General features: G+C 42.3%; 1 protein-coding gene across 1 annotated transcript in view; it reads left to right on the forward strand.

The window, feature by feature from the left end:
* Nucleotides 1-23,955, forward strand: part of LOC310882590 (uncharacterized protein) — a 343,849-nt gene that overhangs the window by 212,688 nt on the left and 107,206 nt on the right. Inside the window, exons 26-28 of the mRNA XM_083801528.1 lie at nt 13,043-13,216; nt 14,093-14,182; nt 18,541-18,791. The gene's annotated coding sequence lies outside the window, so the exon portion shown is untranslated. The remainder of the gene's footprint in view (nt 1-13,042; nt 13,217-14,092; nt 14,183-18,540; nt 18,792-23,955) is intronic.

The raw sequence follows: 23,955 nt of genomic DNA on the forward strand, positions 1-23,955 counted from the left end.
AGAATTATGTAAAACTCTTGTCTCAGATGGTAACAGAGTTTTGACAAGTGCATTTTGTGACACGGCCCTGCTGAGCGTGAGCCAGCACGGAGGCAGGAGCCGGGCAGGTGAGCTACTGTGTTGCGTGAAAGCCCATATTGACAGCGGTGCTCATGTACAGGCTGTAGGGCTTCACGTGAAAGAAGTTTCCTACCTAGTAGAACGCAGCGCTTGGTATTTTCAGTTAAACAGAATTAAGGATGGTTCCAATGACAAGGATCATAAGCTGCCGGGCTGTTTTCAATGTCTGCCAGTTAGGTGAGCCATGCAGCTGAAACCTCTTTTTTGGAGGACACAAAATAGGAAAGGAAACCTTCTCCAGTAATGTTGGGAGAAGAGAGAGGGGCGGAAGGAACCCCACACAGTTTTCAGCTCACCTTGAGCGTAGTTGCCAGCAGATTGGTTATGAGCTACTAGGTGTGAATCCCCTGGCAGCCCGCTGTAATTAAGCAGCCTGCAAAGTGAGGAGGGGGTGAGCCCTGCAAGAAGCTCATCAGCAGCTCTGCAGCACCTTTCCACACCCTGCGGATGCCCTTTGGAAATCTTCACATGTTTTGTGTTTGTTTCAGAGCCAGGAACAAATGCTGGCAAATGCAAAGGTGTTAAATGTTGGCCAACCTATCCCAGCATGCCCTACCAGGTACTGAAGGGAATATTCCTCTTAAGTGGATGATGAGCTCAGTGCAGAGGCTGTTAAGTTAAAGCTTATTACCCTCATTAAGAGATGTGTGTAATGTGGTTGCAGGCTTCTGATACGGGAAAAACAACATTTTCCAAGTGTTTTGTTGTCCCCTCTGTTACACTTGGAGGGGAATTCAGTTTCTGTTTTCCACTGGGTCAAATTCAGCCTGGAGATAAGATTTCTTCACAAATTTTAGAGGTTGGGGTTGCTTCAGTGAAGGCAGAGGGCTGCATCTGGGAAAATGCACTTGTACAGAAGCAGGAGTGGTTTCCCTGTAGACACAAGGAAAGTAAAGAGCTGCGTACAGAGACGTTCCTTTGCCCTTGCAAGAAGCCTGTCCTGCTCCAGGAGCACTGGAACTCAGGCAGTGGAGTTTTACCAGGTATTGGTAGCTCCAGCTCAGGACCAGCCTTGCAGGACTGGGCTAGTTCGCACAAGGTGATGTGAGCGTCTCTGCCACGTGCTCCTCATCATTTTATTGTCTGTGTTCTTTCTTTATGTAGGGTACTGTAGCTCCTCCCAATGATGGAGCATTGGCTCTCTAGGCAGCTTTAATTTCTAGCTGTCTTTTGAGGGTCAGATCAGGAGAAGTTTGAGGTCCTCAGCCCTGAATCGAAGCCCTCCCTGCTTCAGACAGGGCTGCAATTGAAACCAGCTGATCCCAAGTCCCTTGCAAATGTTTCCATTTCAAACCACTGAAGTTTTATGCCTTCCTAGTAATTTTTTTTTCTTGAGCCTCATAAATCTCACAAAGATCTGGAACAGCTAGTAAATTTGGCCATTCAGATACACGTTTTCCAGTAAAGAGGATAACGATTGCTGTTTCTGATGCCACCTCCCCACCCCCTCAGTTGTAGAAGTTCATCTCCCAGCAGCTTGCTGCTGCTTGCACGCAAATTGGGCCATAATACAGCAGGCAGCACACTCAGGTCCTGTATGCATCGTTTGTGGTGTTGGGAAAATGAAAGGGGATGGTGGTCCCTGTTTTGTGAGGAATCAAGTTGTTGCTGGATCTCTGCTAGTTTTGCCTCTGTCCATGTACGTAACGTGAGCCAAATCATTTGTCCTTTTCTCACCTCAGATCAGAAGAAATAGGTTGATGCTTGACTGCTCAGATGGTTGGGAATCTTGCTCAATTCAGGCTTGACGGCATGCTTTCATGAGAGGGGAATGGGAAGCTGCAGAACTCTGGGCTAGGGGCTCACCTCCCAGAGCCATTCCCCAAGTGTCAGACACAAGAGGGCTGAGCTGGGCCACGGCCTCAGCACCTCCTGCTAGCCCCCTCCACACAATTTTGCCTGTGTTGGTGCCCTGAAGGACTGTGGGGCGGTGGCGGTCTCTAGCCCGCAAGACAACCCAGGGAGGAAGCCGTCTTCATCCTCCCTGTGGCACTGACGTGGTCCAGCCTGGTCTCCTAGGCTTGAAAGAACATGAGCCCAAGGACAGCATAAACCTGAGACTGCTCAGACTTTCGTCGGAAATGCCAGGCAAAAGTGCTGAACATATTTACAAAAACATAGTGTAGAAATAGAAAATTGCAGGCATATTTTCCCTTTTATTTGTTGTCTCCCAAATCCAAACAAGCTTATTTCCTTTCCTGTAATGCTGCTTTTGATAATCTTATGCTAAAGGCACTGAATTTGCTCGTACTGCTGTCAATAGCAAGATGCCTGTTGCTTTTAATGGCTCAGCTATTAAAACCCTGCATCCCAGTTGTCTGGCTGTGAGCAGTCCCGAGATATTGCAGTGACAATATGGAACCTTTTTCCTCTCTGAATGTTTCTCTGCAAAGTTTGACCATTTTGGCAGGGGTAAAACATGTGTCTATCTGGGATTCTGTCCAAGGATGAGATTTTGACAGCTGTGCTCGTGTTGGCAAAAATCCTGACATCTTGCGCTCCGTTGAAATGGCAGATTCTTAGTGGAGAGGGGTGGGAATCCGATTTCATAGATGAACACTTGTGAATTGAAGACTGAGCCGGGCTTAGCTCTTTTCACTTGGGGGAAGAGGTTCAACCCATCCTCTGGGAACAGGGTGGAGCCTTTCTTTCTTCCCATCTCCACCTGTGGGCACAGATGGCTGATGGGCAGCAGGGCTGATAGGAGCCCTCTGTGCTTCTGCCAACTTTGCGCAGCAGTTTGGGACATGCCTTGGACTGCACCCATGAAAGTGGGTGTCAGCCTGTTTTGAGTACATGCCTAATGATTTTCATTTACATATTAGATGCTCAGGCATGAATGGTGGGTGGTGTTAGCACGCTCTCAGTGAAAATCCACCTTCGTGGTCGTGATCAAAGCTTGGCCTGTTATTTCCGCCAGATAGCTTGCAAAAAAACAAAGCCTTAGTATAGCTTGAAATAGCCAGTTTGGGAGTTTTTATTGTTGTTGCTACTATCATGATGATGATTGGGTGTTCTTTTTGTTTGTTTTTCACTAAAATCTCCATCTTGACCTGGAGGGATATTTCCCATAAAAGCTGTGATTATTCAAAGCCCATATATTTCTGCAGTAACCTTCAATCTAATGAGCTGTCATTTTTCTGATGAGAAATCACTTATTTGGAGACTACAATTCCTGTTATCTCTGCAAACAGAGAATGGTGGTGCAGAAAAATCATGTCACAGGGTCACCTAAGAACTCCCTCATCAGAGCCAAGGATGGACTGGAGCAGGCCTGGTGGAAAGACACCAACAAGTTTTCAGAAGATACTTTGCAAATGTTATATTTATTTTGCACTTTCTAGTGGCCAGCTAGCTCCTTTATATTTTACCAAGAAAAATAAAAAAGCCATGAGGGTTTTAAATTGTGTCAACCAAAAATTTCCATTGCTGGTATTTTACTGAAAAATAAGGGAAGATTATTTTTTAAAACACAGACAAGATAGTAACCAAAGAATGAAACCCCAAACAAAACATACTTCCTGATGAAAACAATCCAAACAATTTTGCTCAGGAAAAATCACAGCTTAGGCTTAGACACACAAAATCAGACATTCATGGTTTCCGTCCATTGCAAATGGGAGGTTTTTTATGTTACTTCAACTTTCAAGGAAGAACAACTAAACAAACTTAAATTACATACTTGCTGGGCATTAAGTGATGTTTATGGACATCAGCAGATGTTTGGTAGCCCTTTTGTATGTTTAAGTCCCCAGGCTTATTTTAAGGATTTGGCAAACCGTAGGCTCCTGTTACATGGTAGATGAGTCAGATTTGAAATGGTTAAATTTGGGACGGTCCTAGAATGAGAAGTCTCGTGCACATGTGCTGAGTGACTGCATGCCCTGCTGTGACCACAGTCGGGCACGCAGACGAGCTAGGGGTGCTCGGAGCATATATTATTTGTCTGCGTGAACAGTGTTGGCTGCGTGGCCAGAACAGTGACCAGTAAATACAAAATTATATGGAAAAAAAAATGACAAGCTCTCCCTTCCTCTCCCACTTATTTCTTGAAAACTAGGGCAAATATTAGCACATCTGTGAGTGCTGGGGTGCTGTGTTTAGAATGCTTCTAGAACCCCTGTTAGCTTGGTTAAAACTACTGTGTCCATCTCTATGCTGAGCAGTGCCAGTTGCACAACTACCATAAATTAAGCTGAAATTCCAACTTTAAGTAGTCTTATGGTTCTGCAGCCTATCTGTTTACTTGGGAATAGCACAAGGCAGATGTCTTCATCTTGGCTGATTCTTAACAGGTCATGGACATTGACTTTAAATAACTGAAAGCCTTTAAAATAATTTTTAAACATGCTTATTCCCCCTGACAGACCTTAACCTTTAGTTGGCCTTAACCAGAAACATGCAGGATAATGCGATTTGAAAACAGACCATCATAAACCATGCTAGAGCTTTAAATGTGTACTGTGATCATTACCTGAAACCAGTGAAGAGGTTGGAATAATTATCGCTCGTGTTTACACTTCTGTACCTCAGTGGGTTATGCTCAATCCCTTAATGATGGTGATTAAAAACATAGTGGAAACACGTAGTAATTAGAGAGAGCACTTACATGATTCTGAAAGCACAGAGGTAGCTTTGAAGTGGACCTGGACACAGCGACTGCTGCCAAAGCATTGTGAGAGCCAGGAGCATTGTGCAGCAGGTAGCTGGTAATTGTACGTAGGATAACCCGTCTGGTCTGGAACATGCAGTATCGGCCTTCCGTGCCAGCCCTATCATGGCACCTCGCACGTCAGCGGGACTTCTGCAGCTGGCTAAAGGAGCAGGTAGATTGTGGGTGAAGGATCGTGCAAGTGCTGTGTTTTGTAATTTATGTAAAGCTGAGCTTTGGTTTCTTCATGAGGGGCCCTTCTGAGGGTGTGAGGCAGGATTTTGGAACGGGGAGAGGCAGAAGTTTGGGGTGATGGCTGCGAGCGGGCACTGGTTCAGGCGCTTTGCCCTGCCGATGTTTTAACGTGGCTTCTGACATAAAAGAGTTCTCGAGTAGCAAGCTATAAACCTCATGTTTTAGTAATTTTTGTGGGTGAGGAGAAGGGTGTGTGTAGTGGAATGTATTCATTTTTTTTTCCCATTTAAACAAAAACACTCTCATTATAAGAGAAGGAGGAGCGACAAGGCTTGTACTATAAAATTGTTTGCTGGAAAGGTTGTCCTGTTTTCCATCGGTTAATTTCAGCTGAAAGGGGAAACATGAAGGCTGGGGAGAATATGGCTAATTTCTGGGATGTGTTTTTAGGAACACTGCTGATGAGCCCTCTCAGGTGGGAGCAATTGAGCAGCATTTAAAGAAAGCAGAGGTAGGAGCAAGTACTCACTCAGCATTTCTCAGCTCTCCTCTGAGGTTCAAAAAGACTCACTTTAAGGCGCTGTCCCTTATTTTGCTCTGTTATATCTCATTTACTTTCTCTGCAAAAACAAATTCAGCTTCTGACCCCATGTTGTCACTGCAGAGACCTCCCTGCTTGCACCGGGTGTCTCCCATGTCAGTTGTGGGACCATCTCCCCGGTGTCCCTTTGCAGGTGACTGGCTGTCAGCTTATCCTCACCACAGCTAAACCAGGGCTCTTAATCACTTCCCATAGGCTTGCTCTTTCTTAAACACCATGGACAACAGCACAATCCTGCCTGTCACTCAGAGCCATGGGCATTACCTCTGGCTCAGACATTTGGTTCATGCCTCCAGGCTGTGTCTAACTCTCGCCACTCGTTTCTGCATAACCTCTCTAAAATACTGCCACTTTTGTCCCCCTCGTGGCTTGCACGCTTGTTCACGCTGTCATTACCCTGCACCTCAGTTCCTGTTACGGCATGGCAAATTCTGGCCTTGACAAATCCAATCTCCCCCTGCTCACACGTGTGCTTTATGCTGCACAGATCATCCTGCCACCCTGCTCTGCAGCTCTCCTGCAAGTCTTTGCTATTGATCACATCGAGCATAATCTGCTTGTCTTCACTCCCAGCATCTTTCATGGCCTTTCTCCACCCAGTATCATATTTCCCTTTTGTGGTTAAGATGTCAGTTATGGCCTCTGCTCAGTTCACTGTGCCACTTTCTATTGCCCAGTTTTTAAACCCTCAAAGCACCCTCACGTGTTTCCCCGTGTTGTTAGGACAGCTTCATTATCCTCTTTCCAGTTTTTCTTTACAAATTCCTTTTCTCAGATGCCTGTAAAACCTTTACAGCAGTGGTGCTGTTGTGCTCTGAGAGCTGTGATGTCTATGCTAACTTTGGTGGTTTCCATGGACTCCCCTTGTCTGTAACATCATCTGTCGTTTTTTGGCTTGAAGACTGCCTGGTTTGAGAACCATCTGCTTGTTCTGGCTTTGCATGGTGTCTGTCGCTGTGGGATGCTGTCCCACAAAGGGAATCTACAGGCACCGTAGTAATACAAATTTTTAAAAATAAATTTCAGAAAAAGCAGCAGATAGCACCATGTGTTTCTTGTCACTGTTCTGTCATTACCCTTGTGACACCGAACGAGCACTGATCCTGCAGAAAGCTGACAGCTTTTACGTGCTTCTGGAAAAATGTGGAGGAATGGATTCTCCTCCCTATTCTGTGCCACTTGCACAGGGCCCCTTCATTGCTTCATTGTCCATTCAAATGATGGCAAAAGGATTAAAAAGGGGATGCCTGTAGTTCCACTTCTGTGTCTCCTGTCCACCCCGGTGGTGGTCAGAAATCATTGCCAGATGGTAGATAGTCTGGGGGCTTGCACCATTTGCTAGCTGGAACCCAGTTACTAGAAGAAACAGAGCACCACCCACAGCCGATTCCACTTTTTATTCCTGCTGGGGTGTTCGCTGGAGGAACCTCCAGTTCTACCTGGCTGCCCTCTCTCCAGTCTTGCTCTGTGTGGGGCAGGATCAAATGCGAGCTGATGGGGCTTTGCAGCAGGCTCTGCAGCAGTTCTTCAGCCCACAGCCTCCTGAAGCTGCCAGCCATATGAAGCCAGTATGAACAATGGGCTTATTTTTTTTTTTCTAAAAGGAGTTTTGCCAATGAAAAAAAAATAAATCAGATGCCAAAAAGTCAGGCTGCAAACCCGGACTGCCGAGAACTTTTTTTTTTTCTTCTTCTGAGAAGGAAGAACTCTGGTGAAAACCAAAAAATAAAATAAAATAAAGCAGCCCTGTGTCAGGAACAAAGGTCACTGCCTCTGCTGCAGCCAAGTGTGTAGCCCAAGGGCAGTCAACATCTTGAGCCTTCCACCGTGGCTTTGGGACCTTTTACAAAAGCTGGGCACGTTTCCAGCCCTGAGCTGTAAGAGGGACAGTTGACCCATTTTGCACCTGGGGCATCTCAGCTTTATTTCAGTTTCACATAAGGCTTTGTCTAGGTTTATTTTATTTTATGGGCTTTTTTTTTTCCTTTTTTTCTGGTTATACTGTCACAGGAAATTCTCACTGTTCTATTACTTTTTTCCTGTTGGAACCAGCCTTAAAATAAAATGAATAAATAAATACATATACATACACATAAAAACATGCAGACAGGAAAGCCATTCAGATCTGGAGACGCCTTGATAACGCTGCTGATGAGGTTGCCAGAGTTTTCCTTGAGTCTGAGCTTGAACAATTCCCCACCACCTCCCCAGTGCCTGGGAACTTGAGTGGTGGAAGCTGTGGAGCTTCTAATTCTGCCTACAGGTGTTTGGTTTGAAAGGCACCGCATGCCATGTTGTAATCTCATTTCAGAAAAACCTAATTACATAAAAATACGGATGTATTACAGTCACAGTTCCTGAACATCTGAAGTACCCATCAGTTTAAGAAAAGCAGAGAATAAACCTCTCTAAAGGAGAGCTTCCCATTTGTCTTTCTTAATATTTTCCAGTATCAGTAATTTAAATTCTAAAAAAAGGGCATTGCAAATGCCAATGTTTGTTCTAAGCCATCTCTTTACAGCAGGAGCGGTGTGTTTAAAAAGCAAACAAGGTAGGAGTGCGTAAACTGTTCCGATTCTGCTGCTCTGCATATCCAAATACTCCTACTGGTGATTACTCGTTGTACGTTGTGTTCTGTCATTTAGTGTTCAGCGCCATTTTCTTCAAGTACTCCAAATTGTCGAAAACATGCCTGGGGTGCAATGCAGTAGCTAGGACCTGGTCAGCTTTGTCAGAACAAATCGGGTAGTTGCTGACCCTGCTCTCTTGAGTCATTAACTTGGTATCTGTAAATGCCAGGATATTTTGAATAAACTGGATGAAAAATTTATTTTGAAACAGGTTAGCCAGCTTTGACATAGGCTGTTCTCTGTCTGGTAGTAATGATAACAATAAACTAGCTGCGGAATTCATCTGGTCGCAGCCCAGCAAAACATCGAATCCCATGCTTGCACAGTTAAGTGTATGCTTCAGCTCGTCTCTCTTTCACTGTTTGATTCCAGCACGTGCTGCTGCCGATGTTTAGTTGAGGTGTGCTGCTACTTCTGCTTTGGACTGGACTTGGATTTAGCAAATGCTTTGGATTTAGCAAATGCTGGAGAATTGCTAATACATCGATCGGTCAGTACCATTCTGAGGGTTGCAACAACAGCTGTGTGGGGTTAGCCTGTTTGTTTGCTACGTATTTTGCAAGCTTGTTTGTCTTTCCCTGCCAGTGTTTAACCCCTTTTCCATGGTGCTGTGTCAGGGGGAGCAGACCCCCAGCTGTGGGGGGGTCTGGTGGCCTTGAAGGGAGAGCCCAGAGGTGGCTTTGTGGTCTTGCCTGGTAATGCTGTTGTGAAGCTTTCAGGTAATGCTTTGGGGTTCTTTTAAAGCCTGAGCTCTTGTAACTTTGCTCTTTCTTTGGACTCTCAATATAAATAAAAAATCAAACCCAGCACATGTTGTCTTTATACAGATGCAAACCCACACGTGTCTAGCCTTTGTAGTGTGATGGATGAGAACTTGAAATGTGATGTGGTTGTTATGGCCTGGGCTCCAAAATCCAAAGACAAATAAGTACCCTATACTCAGTATTATTTCATGACTTTCAAGCCAATTTTAAGCCTTTTTGAGGCCTAACTAACAGGTTTTGAGCACTGGGTGTTGGCAATTCCTTGAGCTCCTGAACCCTAGCTTACGGGGAATCAGCTATTTATTACACTTTTAGGGAATTCATCCTTCTTTGCTGCACCGAGACTTGTAGCAACACCCCGTGAGAGAGGGTCTGAGCTTTAAAGACCAGACCATCTGAAATTATTGCCAGTGGGACTTTTGCAAAATATTGCAGCGACTACAACTGCGACAAGTTTTGTAATCTCAACATATTTTGCAGCATTCGCCTTATTTGCAGAGCCCTAATGCAGCATGCAGCTCCTTGTGTGCATGAGTAAATCATACTTTCAAGCTTTGGGCTTCCAGGGAACCTCCTGGGGCTGCCACAGCGTCAGTACAGCAGGGATGGCATGGCACAGAATGGCATGCCACATGAGCAGAGATGTGAAAGCACCGGCAAGCGAGAGGAGCATGACTTCCCAGCGGGCCCCTGACAGCATCAACTTTCCGCCTGGATTCAGTGGGTTATTATTAAATGCCTACAAAATCAATGAGAATCCTGCCATTGTCTCAGCTGGTCTTTGCACTGGGGGCTCTTAGCAGGGAACGTGCAATTCTTCTTTTGTTCCCCATTCCCGTAATGCTTTGTTTGTGTTTTTTTTTTTTTGTTTGTTTTGTTTTCTCTTTTTTTTAAAAAAGAAACTGAAATGTGGTGATGTTAGTTGCTGGTTTTACCCTGAATGGCAGGGGTGGAAGGGGTGGTTAGCCAAGATTAAAGTCCTAGGCTTTCCAATTCCTCTGTGTAAGTTATGGCCGTACGTCAGTAGCAGTAAGCAACGCAAAACGCACTAGCTAGACCGGTGTTCTGTTCATTTGCCTGGGGCCCCAACTGAAATTTAATAAGCAAATGTAAGTTTTTAGTGCTTTGCAATGGGAACTTTACGGTAACCACTTTCTGCAGCCCCTTTTTAAACGATGTGTCACGTGTATACATGTATGTTTTGTGCAGTACACCTTAAATGCCGAATCCAGTCTGCTGCTGTGTTGGCAGCCCTACCCCTTCCCTGGGTAGGAGGCAGCAGCACAGTGCTGTGCCTGGTTGTGGCAGCGGGATGGCAGACCAGGCTGCACGAAGCCTTGGCCTTCTGCTACAGGTTGGAGCTAAGTGAATCTTCAGATCAGGGAGAAAGCTGGTGCTGAATAGTTATGGCTGGGGCTATCTTCCTGCAGCTCCCATTTACATGGCTTCTGATGCTGATGGATAAGGCACGTAGGGGAATCTCTACTGGAAATTTTTAAAAAACGTGTTCAGGGCTTAAAACCATATTGGAGAGGAGATCCTGGCTTTAGGTGTGGGACAAAAAAAGGCAAGACATCTTCCAGTGTTGTTTGTTCTTACTCTTTAGCTTTCAAAATACAGAATTCTATGGAATTCACTGATTTTATTATTATTCCCCACCCTCCCACTGCCCCTCCCCACCTCACCCCAAAACACATCTTGGAGTTGTCCATCAGAGTGTGTTTGAGTCGCCAGTGAGGATGCAGAACCCTCTTATGGGAAATCAGAAAAAAGATCCTAATTTCAAATACCCAGTGCCTCTGTTCTGTGTGCAGCAGTAGCTGAGGGATGCGTGCTCCCTTCTCTGTTTGTTGCCGGCTTGTGGTTTGCGCTATCTGATATTCAGTTTCTTCATTACGATGGTTCATGGAGACTTGTCGTAAGCTGTTCCTCATCTCTCTCCAAGCATGAAAACTAGTCTTGAGGGTTGTGTTTAAAATCAGATCCTATCAGCAGCTGTTGGCAGGAATGCTCTCAGATGGCAAAGGGAGATTTTCCCCAGCTCTTTACCGCCCTTTCCCATTAGTACTGGCTAGTATAGAGCTTTTGTCTGGGATTTTCTGCATTTTAGTCAATACCACCAGCATCTATTGCTCATCCTTAGGAGATGAGGACACTGAACAACTCTCAGTAATTGCTTAGCATCTTAAACACAATCCTAATGTTATACCTGGGAGTAGACCCTTAAAAAACAGTTGTGATTCTTATGCTCCTTGCGTACCTTTTGTATGCTTTTCCTGGCTTCGGACCCCGGATGAGTCTCTTACTCTGCATATTCAGGCCCAGGTACTGAGGACAAAAATTTCATCTACTCTTTCAAAGACTGGGTCTCCATATTGTTAAAGTCTTTGGATTTTGGCCTGTGAAAGATCTTACATGATAATAAGCCACTGCTGATTCCTTCTCCTCCCGCTTGTATTTATTTCTGTTTGCTCCTTTCTCTTTTGCAGATGGCAGATAAATCTTGTCAGTGCTTTCTGGGCTTTGCAGCCTTTTCTCAATCATCTTTCCTTTAGTATCTCCAGCAATGTGCAAATCTGATGGTTTGCTATTTTTGCTAAGTATATTTCTTTTCTAGGCTAATTCTTGTGCTCTTTTGCTGGGTGAGATGTCTAGTACTCAAAATTTCTAGTACTCAAAAAATAAACTAACCGCAGCTCATGAAAAAAAAAAAAAAAGGAAAAGAAAAAAAACAACAAACTTTTTCATCTCTGCTGTAAGAGTTTGATGTGAGTTCCTTGCTGAGTTTGAAGGAATGACCGATAGGTCCCCGAGAAGCCTCTGGTGCTGTGTCTGCTGGATCAACGGGAATCGTATCGCAGGTGAGCAGAACAATACTACACAAGCCCTTAAAGAGGAGCGAGCACAGATGACATTTTTATTCATTCTCAGCCAGATTGCTCGGTATTGTGTCCTTTCTGTGAAAAATGACACTCTGGCAACAGGCCACTGACTGCAAAACAACTTGGCATGAGTCTCCTGTTTGTCTCAGCCAGAGCTGAGCATCACCAGAGATGCCAGACTGCTAGCCATGGGCAGAGAGTGTTAAAGCACCATCTTTCTTTAATCAGCACCTCTCTGCCATTTGTGGTGGAAAATACTCGAAGGAGAAGGGAAGTTCCTGACTGTTTAGATCCTGGGTGGCACCAGCAATAGCACTTTGCCCTTCCTTTGGTTAAGCTCTCTCAGCTGAGACTAGCTTGTAAGCTTGGGGCAGTCTAGCTAACCCTAAACATAAATTATTATTCAAAGCTTCTGATTCTCTAATTTCCTTTTTATTTTCTTGCATCTTAAGGGGAGTTTTTGAAAGCCTCCCAGTGATTAGGAAGACAAAGCTGATTGACTTTCAGCTGCATCTGAGCCACCGTAGTAACTGCAGTGGGTACCAACATAGCCAAAATCTCATGGGTTTCCCTGGGACATTTCAGAGGGAATCTCCACAGTTTGTAACTGGAGGCTTTCATGAGATGACTGGGTACTCTGTGGACAAGGTGGCAGGCTGAACTATGGGTTGTATCGTAGCTGGGGTCTTGGTGTGAAAACCAGTGCAGGCACAGGGGATTTTCACCATTATCCAGTAATCTATATCATAAATAATCTTTCCAAGCTCCCTGTTGGATCCTTCTATGAAAAAAATAGTTTAAATGGTGGGACTGGAGGAAGTTGTTCTTTGAAGGGGAAAAATCAGTTTAACTATTAATTTTGTAGAATGGGTAGATATTATGCAAGTTAAATAGTTTTTGTTCCATCCAAGCAGTGGCACAATAAGATCTACAACAGTAGATCGCTGTGCAGAAGGAGGCACCGGGCTGAAAAATCTGGATTTCTGTTCTGCCCGTTGGAACCAGGCGCTCCCTGTGCCTGCCACTACGGAGTGGGTATTTCCCTGACTAAATAATTGTGCTTTTCTGAACTAAGGGGCAGTGTCTTTGCTTTCAGCTTTGATGCAGTGTGACATGTACAGTAGGACCTGTCATAATTCATGAAGTCAGTTCTGTTTCAATGTTAATAAGTCCTTAATCAAGTCATTTGTTTCCTCCAGGATGTCACATTTAGCACTGGATTGTGAAATGCTCGAAAACTGGAATCATAGGAGCATTATTTAATGCTAAGTGTTATCCACATCATATCTGAAGCTTGAACATGCCAGGAAAACATCCTTCACATTCTGCAACTAATCTATCTGGGCTTTCAGGATCAATCGTGAATTGGCTGGGTATGTACACTGTTTCTCTCTGTTTATGTGTGGCATGATGTTATATGCCATATTCAGTAACTTGTTCTCACATTGCTTATCTGTTACCTATTTTCTGTGGCTGGTGCTTTTGCTTTATATAATACTATGCAGCGTTGTACCAATCACTTTAAACCAAGATTGGCACTTTAAATACAACAGAAAATAATTGAAATTTAAAACCAGTAGTCCTCGTTCTAGTCTATTTGTGCTACGTATGGAGAAAGAAGAGGTTCAAGCCAAGCAGCTGCTGGTGGGATTAAGTGGGAAGCTATCCAGAGAGACCAGGTTTATGATTATCATCTCCTGTTCTTGATGTTGTCTTCAAGAGGAACAGAATTAAGGGCTAAAATTGTATCTTTACTATCTAATTCCCGTAAGTCTTTTGTATTAGCAAAGAAGAATAGGAAGCCATAGTGAACTCATGGCAAATATTTTCCCAATGTTTTTTCCTTCTCTGTTTAAATTACATTCAATGTTATGCCACTTTTTCTTATAAACTTGTTTCTGTCTCTGCAAACAGATACGTTACATACTGTCAGAAATGATTTGAAAAAAAGGCAAAAAAATTGACCTTACCTGAACACTGTATGTATGACATATGTTGCTATATAGCAATGTCATTAAGTCCAAAGTTTCTGCAGAGTGAAACATAGAAAAGTTTTTTTATTTAATTTAATTTATTTATTTATTTATTTTCCCCCCTCAGGGAACTGTTTACATTCATATTGTAAATCTGTGTTACTGTTGTGTCCTTCTTGTGAACCAGACCCCTTGTGGTAGGTGCTGTGTAGACACAGAAGAAGTAGTCCTGGTTGCATCTGTGAGGACAATGTTTTGCTTTCATTTTTTTCATAGCTTCTGTCCTGAAATAGTAAAGAAAGGTGGAAAAAATGAATCATAAAATAGTCCAGATGTTATTTAGTGTTTACACCAGTTCTGTCAAAGGTAAGTTAAACCCTTCTTAGTTACAACCATATCATCAGAAATGCTAAATGTTTTGAGGATTCATGTTTTCTGCAAAAATGTTGTTTTCTCCTAAAAGCTATTTTTCACTGTGAAATGCTTTCTTTGAATTTAGTCCAAGTCATAATGAGTACTGGAGCAATTAAAGTATCAGCCACTATAAGGAGTCTTGGGAGTGTAAGAGACAGATAGGATCAGGGCTTAAGCTACTGAAATACCTTTTATGAGAATAAAGGGTTCACAAACCTCAGTTTCAAACAAAATAGTTCACATATGCTAAGCTGCAAATACTAAACATCTCCTGCCCTCTCTGACTAAACAAACAAAAACCTATTAAATATTCAAACTTTATATCTGCAGGAAGAAAGAAAACAGATTATTTCTATTTTTAAATTTTTGGCAGGTGCTCATATATTTATGATAATAGGATCATAAAATGACATCGATAAGTTAGTGGGAAAGGTGCTGTGGGAATTTAGAGTCTGACTTTGTAAACTGTTACATTTATTAAATCTTAAACTCCAAATTCTAGCCAGGTTGTTTGTTCATTCACATGTGTCATGGTGTAGATATTGTGGGCTTTTAAGTCAAAGTGTTCGTGTCTAGGACTGGATTGTGTCTTCATATTCTGCAATCAATTAAGTTGTTTTCATTTAATTCTTGTAAACATTACCCTTTAAAAAAAAAGAACAGAAAAAAAGAAAAAGCCTTTTAAATATTTTTCATTAACACATACTATTAAGTGGGTAAGCGCCCTAAGTATATTTTAATTTAATTTAGATTTAACAGCAACATTTTTCCCATGCTAATTAAATGCCAGTTTGTTATTAAGAAAATATTTATTGAAGTTGAACTCAGTGATAGATACATATCTATCACATCACTGTTAAACCTCATTAAATAGTGTTTTAATTGCAATTTGTTTTTAATTACTGTTCATTAAGCATATTATTAAATCTAAATTGCATACTTATGAAAGACGAGTTTGCCAATATAAGTGGCTGAGGCTCTTAACTACTGCCTTACTTTTGGGTTCCCATAATTTGAGGTGTGTAGGGTGAAAGTTTGATCTATTCACATTACTGCTAACAATGTGCCCTGCCTGCCTGCCTGCCTGCCTGTGTCTCCCTTCTTTATTAAGTAGAATCAGGAGCATCTGAGCCAGTCAACAGATGTAAAAGGAAAATAAAGCATGAAAAACGGTGACAAAACATCTCGTTGGGCAAGCAAGCAGGGGGCCAGTGAGGAGGAAGCTGAAGCAAAGAGGGAACCCAGGCAGGGAGAACAGAAGTTAAACAGGACATTGAAAGCAATTATCTAAATTAAAAGGAGTAGTGGATGGAGATTGCGTGCCTGAATGATGCAGAGAGATGCAAGTAATGGTTTGCAGAGCTTTTTCTCTTTGGCTTATCGTGGCAAGCCTCGCTGAGGTCAGTCTCTGTTACCAACCGATGACAGCCTGCTGGCTTTGCAGCAGTGAATTGATGGTCTCAGGCCGCATGGTGCGCAGCCGCTGGCGTGGGCAGGCCCGGGCGTCGGGACAGTAGTGAGCTTTTTGGTGGTTGTGCAATGTCAGCTCACAAGCTGCTACAAAAAAAGACCAGTGACTTTCAATATTTAGTAGTGTGTGACCTGCTACGTCTTTTCTAGAGGCAGTGTTGCTCTAGAAATGGCACTCAAACGAACAACCGAAATTATAGGATTCATGAACTTGCTTTTCTTAGTCACATTTGCTTTATTTCTTAGTAGTCCATAAGCTTAATGCAGGCTGAAAAACTCTGAAATAGAAGAGGTGTTTGTTTTTTTTTTAAATCTTCAAGAGAGTTTTTTGGAGCCTTTTATCTACGAATTCATCTAGGAAAGATGCTCTCTCTTTGCCTGCGAGGAGGAAAGGATGGTACGAAGGGTGTGAGGGTGCTCTTCTGATGGAGACAAGCTCAGCACGTAGAACCAGTTAGCAGACTGGAGAGCCATTCCCAAGGCAGATGGAGAGGGGGTAACAGACAAAAGGTATAGTCCGTCATGGGAAGTAATGTTGGCATCCACCAGGTATGTAAGGACCAAGAAATGATCTCTGGTAGTCTGACCATGTCAGAGCACTAGGGGAGGAATTAATGGGACTGGGGGCTGCTGGGCAATGCTGTAAGGCAATTGTATGTTGGAAATGGCTGAGGGAGACTGAGCAATGGCAGACTTTGCTGTGGGTTGGACAAGAAAATGCAGTAAGGCTCTGTACATTGACACTCTTTGGCTCTGATTCTCCTTGCATTGAGAATGATTTCGTGCCAGGTTATCTCCATTGACTCCAGTGGATTTTCTCCAATTCACAGTGCAGTTTAAATCAGATGCAGGACCTCTTTTCTCCTCTTTCCATTTCATGAATCTCTTTCAAAACCTTCTGTACCAGATGTTACAATTGTAAACAAATCATCCTGGCAAAGCGAAGTATCTTCTCATATGTTAATGTCTGTGTCACAGTAGGCGAGGTCCTAGCATCAGTGCCTCTATCTGCCTCTGGATCTTCTGCTCATAAAACATTAGTTATACAACATTTTTTTTGGCAGATGGATATCTTCCATGAAGAAGCCATTTCCATTCCAATACAACGGTGCTTTTATATGGACTGTTTCAGTCCATGTTGCGCAACCCTTTTGCACAATGATTCATTATGCTATCTAGCTTCTTAATATGCTGAATCACTGCATGATCCTTTGCCAGCTTCTTTGTATGCCAACAATAACTTGCTCGTGTTTCAAAGATATAGAGGGCTGCAGAAATCACTGCAGCACAGAGAGCCTTAACATTTGGCTGAAGGAAGTTCTCAGCAGGCTTTAAACTCCTCCACATGGTTGGGGAAGTTATCTTTCAGCTCCTGCTCTCTCTGGATGGCTGTAGGAAATTGCATATGGCTTCCACTTGTCGTTAGAAAGCTGGAGAAGGCCCAAATCCCTGCTCCCTCTACACTGGCAGCAATCAGCCACTTTCACACTGTGGTCCCTTAACTAAGAGAAAGTAAATCAGGCCACGGGGGACCATCTGCATTCAAAGGCTTAGCCTAGTGGAAGCGTGGAACCATGGAAAAGACTTAAGAAATGTCCCCATAGCCACATAAGGTGGCCAACGTGGGACTTCCTGACATGTGCTGCCAAAGCCTCCCCTCCATCTCCAGCGTGGCAGTGTGAGGAGGAGGCTAAATTAAACCTTTTCCTGCCGCAGTAGCTGCCATAGTATAACTTTCTTTCATGGCTCTTGGGTATACTGGGTACTGCGTTGGAGTACAGCTGCTTATTTTTCATAACTCAGGGGCCTGGTAATGATTTCTGAGTTCTGTTTTAAAAATGAGTTTACTTTATGTCAGTGATGCACAGGACTGGATTGTTGAAGAGGCAGATGATGCTTTCCCTTGGCCATTCTGGAGTTTCTTCTGGTTTGTTGTTGAGAGTTTTTAATTGCAAGTATTTATCTCATCACAAAGAATTCAGAATTGACTGAATATATTCATAGCTATTCTTTAAAAAAAAAAAAAAAAAGGCAAGATTTTGGTCCGAAAGGAGTATATTACACTGCTTAAAAACAGGGTTTTTAGAAGGGAATACTCTGTAATTTTTCAATGTATTCTTCTTTCAATACTGTATTGTATTTCCCAACACACATCAGTTAGGTAGCATGGCACAATACTATGTACGTTACGTACTTTGGACAAGCATTTGAAAATACGTTGTTTCTCCTATAAGCAGATTAACTTTGACTCCTAATGGAAAATTCTTGGTTTTGAAGGAGGTGTCCTCAAAGACCTTAGGGATGCATTTGCATGTCTGATTTTTAAATGTAATTATGCTAGCAATTTCATATACAAAAGTATCCGCTACTTTTAGGTATCATTACCTGACTGGAACTTGTATGAGACAGGCAACTTTAATGCCTTTCCCCCCTGCTCTGTGCTTATTGCATGCTCAGACTCTATGAGAATCTGTCCATGTGCAGTTAGGCTTTGATGTGAGATATAATAAATATCAGATTTTAAAGAGAAGCATGTACGTGTTTGTCTGACGTGTATTTATAGAAAAGGTCAAGGGACTTACTGTAAGTGTTTTTATTCAGGGTCCTGGGTATGTGAAACATTCTTCATATGGATGCTATAGTTACCATAATATTTATATCTCTGCTTTAGTGATGCCTTTATGTACGTCTAGTTTGTCTCAGCCCTACTTAAGGAGCGTCCTGCATTATTTTTCGGTGTTCTTATGTATTTATTAGTTCATGTCTTCATTCCTATTGCTACCAGCTGTGTTTCACCTTCTTGTCTCCCCCCCTTCTCCTGTGCCCAAATGGTTTTACAGGGCTGCCCTGCCGCAGAAATGGGTCAGACAAGTTACAGGAACTGTGGATTGGTTGGATGGGGATCCACCTAGCAACACCACCACACTAATGCCGGATTGGGAAATTTGCCCTACAGGAGTTTGTCTTGATTAAAGGCTTCAGTCTGTCTTTGCAACACAAACATAGGAGCCCCCATGCTGCTCTCTGAAATTTACAGCGTATTTTCTTTTAACTCAAGCATATTGAAGCAGAACAGAAGAAAGGATCAAAGGTACCGTAATGTTTCTATAAACAAGTACTACTTAGTTTGTTTTTTTTTATCTTGGGTTTATTTTTTTCCAAACAAATCTTCTAGGCACATTAGGCTCAGATTTCATTTTATTGCCAAATCACCAGCTGGCAACAAAATCACATATGTCTGTGTAAATAAAGTAGATGAGAAGCTGAACAGGAGATTGGGAGATGATTCAAGCAGTCATATTGGCATCTACACCTTAAAATTTGCCTGGTGTATCTGTCTATTCAGCAATGTCCTATACAGACCCCTTTTCTGCACGAAATACAAAATTACCCCAAGCTGAGATTTTAGTTTGTGGTTTTCCTCCCTTTTAGTGAATTTACAGGAAAACAGATAATTCTCTAGGACTATAACCCAAAACTTCATTTTTTGTTTGCTCATCAAGCAATGACTAATCCACTCCCTGTTACTCAAATATAGGTGTAACTCTTGTGATGACTGATATTATAAAGAAGAATTTTCACTTTGAGGGACAGATCATCCTTCCTTTGAAGGTAGTGCAATTTTGCAATTGGCTTGAGGGCTCTATTACTGTCTTTTTTGTATGTTTGGATCCACTTGTCAATGCAACATCCAAATTGATTAATTTATCTTTGAGGCCAGAGTTGCTATCCCTTCTCCATTTTTAGATAGGTAATGGCAGAGTCACCTCAGTCTGTAACCTTAAATTATGTTTCTCCATGGCAACATATAATTCCCAGGGGAAAAGCAACAACAACAAGCTGTTCCTTTTTTTTTTTTTTATGCAGACGGATCAGGAAGTTAGTAATTATCATCTTGCTTCAAAAAGCCAATGAGCTAGAACATCTTTTCAGACATGGATGATCTTGAGACACAATTTTTCCCATACAGTCATGAAAGATGGGTTAATTTTGGCTACTTTGTGCTCCTTTTGCATTCTTGGTGAAATAAAATCTGAGTTTCAGATAACTGCTTAAGAATAGGGTATTTGGTTGTATTTGTCTGTTCAAATATCTCTAATCCAAGGGAGATGTTGCTTAATAGAGCTGGATGGTATGTTTCCCTGTCAGAGCAGTGGCACAGAAATACCACAAACAGCTATCAAGGATCTGTTTGCAGGAGCAGTTTTGCCCTTGGTCAATAAACTCTAAAAGAGCCTAATTAATGAGTGGGAAAAGAGCTCTGTTATCTGTGAGGTGGAGGACAGAAATGAAGGGGGTTAAGCAGTAAATATGCTTTGTTTCTTGCTATTTTTTTATATATATATATTTTAATCCTAACCTCTTCCTTTACATCCTCCTCTTAGGAAATTTCAACCCCAACTGAACTGGAGCTCTTGTCCCTACTGAAAGTTAGTTTTTTCTGTCAAGAGATCCAGTTCTTCTCTTTCCTCCCTGCATTTGTTTCCCTTTAGCTCCTAAAGGCAACCTGAACTGTAAATTGGGGGTAAGGTGTTTCAGTTTGGAAAATAGCAGTGCATACTCACTAGCTGACTTTTTTTCCCAAATTGGACAGAACACAGAATACTTCCTACCCCACTCAAAATCATCTGCATGGAAAGATAAAATGGGAGTTAACAAGGGTCAGGTTTATGACAGGGAAAGAAGGCTGCTAATGACCATTATCTATGCCACAGGTTTAACTTCATTACTTTTGCATTAAGTTCTTAATGCCCAAAGCAATAAGCAAACTGAGTCCTGTTGAACTGTAGTAACCTAATCTCTCCAAACGAAATAGAGGGGAAAGCAGAGTCATTTGACATGGCCTTTATTTCATCTTGTTTTCCCATCCCCCATGTGCATATTAGACATGTAGTGAGTTTCCTTTCCTTCTCACAGCCTTTTTCTTTACTTTTTTTTTTTCTTTCCTCCTCTCTCGAGATTTTTCTGGCTGTCCAAAGCTGTATTTGAAGCAGGATTTACTTTGATCAGAGTGTTTAGGCCTCCTATAACAGTGGATGCAGGGTTTGTCACATACAGATATCTATCTTCATTTTTTTTTTGAAGTTCAGAGTTAGAAAAAATGTGTCCGGAATCAAAAACTTCTGAATTGGAGAGTTAAGGCAAATCGAGCTGGCCATGGCATTGTGGGTCCCAGTAAGTCAGAGCTCAGACATAGGAGAACACACTTGCTGGGTGTTTTGCAGTGTTGTGCCCATTCTCCAGTTTTGCTGACATTTGTGGTTCTGAACATGCCCTGCTAGATGTGCAAGCAGTTTAGGTTTAGTGAGCAAAGAACAAACACCAGTAGAGAATTAAATGTAACTCATGATTTAGAATGAGATCAGCATTTCCATTGTTTCAGCTCTTTTCCTACTCACCCTCAACTTTGTCAACTAAAAAATAATGAAATACTCTCTTTTGGTGTGACCTGCAGACTTTTGTTCTGTAGCTGGAAAAGGAAAAGCCATTGAGTAAGAAGAGGGAACACAAACAGATTTCCCAATCTGTGCCGTTTCTAGACCAACAGGCTCAGCTTTTGACAAAGGATTAAAAACTACAGCACATCTTTTTTGGGGTTCCCCAACAGAAAGAGGGAAAGAGCCAGTGCTGGCAGGTGACTGGGAAAACTGTCCAATGGGCAAGAAATATATTGCTGCTTGTAGAAAAAGGATCCCAAAGTGATAGCTGCTTGAGAACTATGATAGATTAGATAGATATAAGAAAATAATATAAACTATGGAGAGTTAAGCAATGGATGTGAAAACCTGTGAAAAAAACTATCAGCAATGTAATATATTACCATAATCCAATATTATAAGGTAACCTCCAGATGAGAACCTCGCACTCTGAGGAATAAGTGCCGAAGGCTGAACATTTATCTTATGACCTGTTCCCTGTTTGGAACAATCAGGGTTACCTGATATTCGGGATGCTGAGAAAATTGTCCCTCTGTAATAATGTTTTCCTGACGTGCAGCACAAAGGGTTTTAGTTTCCTTGTCCCTCTCTGTCTTGGAAGGAACATATCAATGTTTTTTTTCTGTAGCCAGGAAACTGTGGTTAGAATCAGGTCCAGTGAGGCCTGATATATCAGTCTGACAGTCATCATCTGTTTTAAGAAGTGGTATCTCCTCTCTGCAGACCTGTCTGCCTCCTCACTGCTTGGCTTAACACTACGGCTACTTTTTCAGCTTGTACTGGTTGCAGATTCTTCTTCAAATTGCTAACATTTTTTTCACCTTTCTCCCAAATGAGACTTCTCTTGTACTTTTAAAAGGAGAAGGTCAAGTGAACTACAGTGTGTGTCAGTTCAACCTGCAGGGAATGCTGCAGGTAGAAAGGAGTAAACGCAGATCCCACCCCAGGTGTGTGTAAATTCCAGCAAATAAAATGGTCTCTACTACATCTCCGGTACTGTCATAGGAGGATGAGGAGAATCAGCAAAGTGTTTTAAGAAATTGGAAATCTGTAAGTCTTCTCTTACGGGGGTACTGAGCTTGTCTTGCTGAAGAGCTGAGCTTTGCCTCCCTTCTGTGGGAGGGAAGGGAGTGTGTTTAATCCATGTGCTGGGATCTTTAAGATTGCTGACCATCACATTCAAATGTCGCCAACTTCGATAAGTTTCTGGCCTTTCCCAGTTCTCACTATCCTCGTGATCTTTCCCATCTCCTGAGTGATGACATCTCTTGATATTGTTCAGCTAATGTGGGAATCACAGAGATACTGTGTTTATTAAGATATCATTGATCAGTTCTGAAAAAAAAATGAAAAAGACACCAAAAGACATGAAAAAGGTTGCGATTGCAGTAAAATAACCTCTCCCTTCAGTAAAAGAAATGAGAAAAGATGCATCCTTTTTAAACTCTGACTGCAGCCTCCTTTCAGACATGGGAAACAACTTCATTAGATGCCAAATTGGGTACTTAGCCACAAAGTGCCTATTTTTTGAACAAACAAGCTGCCACAGTTCTGAAGTTCAGGGTGAAGAGGGCTTAGGGAGAAGCAACACTATTTTCTAGGAGCGCAGAGCAGATCAAGGGCCGCTGTGCAGTGAACTATATCTGATTCAACACAGCCTGCAAAATTAAATTTTGTTCAGCTTAAGCATTTAATTACTGCAGATGTTCAGGAGATACTCTGTGAAGCATTACCTACTGGGGCCCTTTGGACAGATGCTGTTTGCTTTGACACTCCATCTGTCACTTAGAAATAATCACTGAAGCTTTAACTAGCATAACCCTGCAGGGCTGGTCCCATCAAGGCATGGCATGTAAGAGGTTAAAAATAAGGTCAAGGTCATTGCGTGCCATGCATGTTAGAAGGTCAGTGAGTGATGATTACCACTTCTTGCTCTCCCAAATTTTCAGTAAAGAGCACTGTAGGCATCATTACAAAAAGCCTTTTGCTTTCTGGAAGATCTTCAAATACAAATGATATTTGCCCTATAGTTTGTTAGAGCCCTACGTTCAGAGTGGATTTTGGAGATGAGCAAGATAGGATAGCAAAAAATGGGAATTGCTCAGGTGTGTTGTCTTGAAATACTTCATCGTCGTGTCTTTTGCATCTCTATGTTATTTCTAAGCACAGATTCCATGGAAACTTTTGATTTACTCTTATTTTATGCATTATCCTAATGGCTATACAATTTCTATTTTATTAGGTTTCTGCGGATTAATTATTTGACCAGTATCCTCTCTTCTGTTGGCTCTCGGATTGTAGTATCTGGACCTTTTACTAAGATGTCCATCAACCATTCCCAGCCCCGTTTGGTCAGTGAGACTTTTCCGTTCTCTGAATTGCCGGTAACAGATTCACAAAGCTGAAAACTTTTCCAGGCCCCAAGTACACATCACCATGAGTTTAGACTTGCCTATAGCAATTGTGATTGACTCATAATTAACAGTACTTATGTCACCACTAAGTTTATGGCATGATCAGTTCCTCTCTTTGTCAGGAGTAACTTCCCGAGGCTGCTGCCTTCTCCCCACCCCGGCGGTTACAACAAGGGTATTCAGCAGTGCTAAGAGGGTCGCCAGGAGGCATTAGTTAGTTACTAGCAGAATGAAGCTGCTAGCATCGATCTCTCGGATGGGAGACCTTGTGGCTAGTAGATTACCTTTTCATCCTACCCCTAATAAACAACTACTTCTTATATGTCACCTTCCTTTCTGGATGATTGTAGGGGATGTCAGCTAGTAAGTGCTCTCGTTGCTTTGTCAGGCTCATCAGGTAGGA

This window comes from Anser anser (assembly GCF_964211835.1).
Source record: "Anser anser genome assembly, chromosome: 16".
Classification (NCBI taxonomy): domain Eukaryota; kingdom Metazoa; phylum Chordata; class Aves; order Anseriformes; family Anatidae; genus Anser; species Anser anser.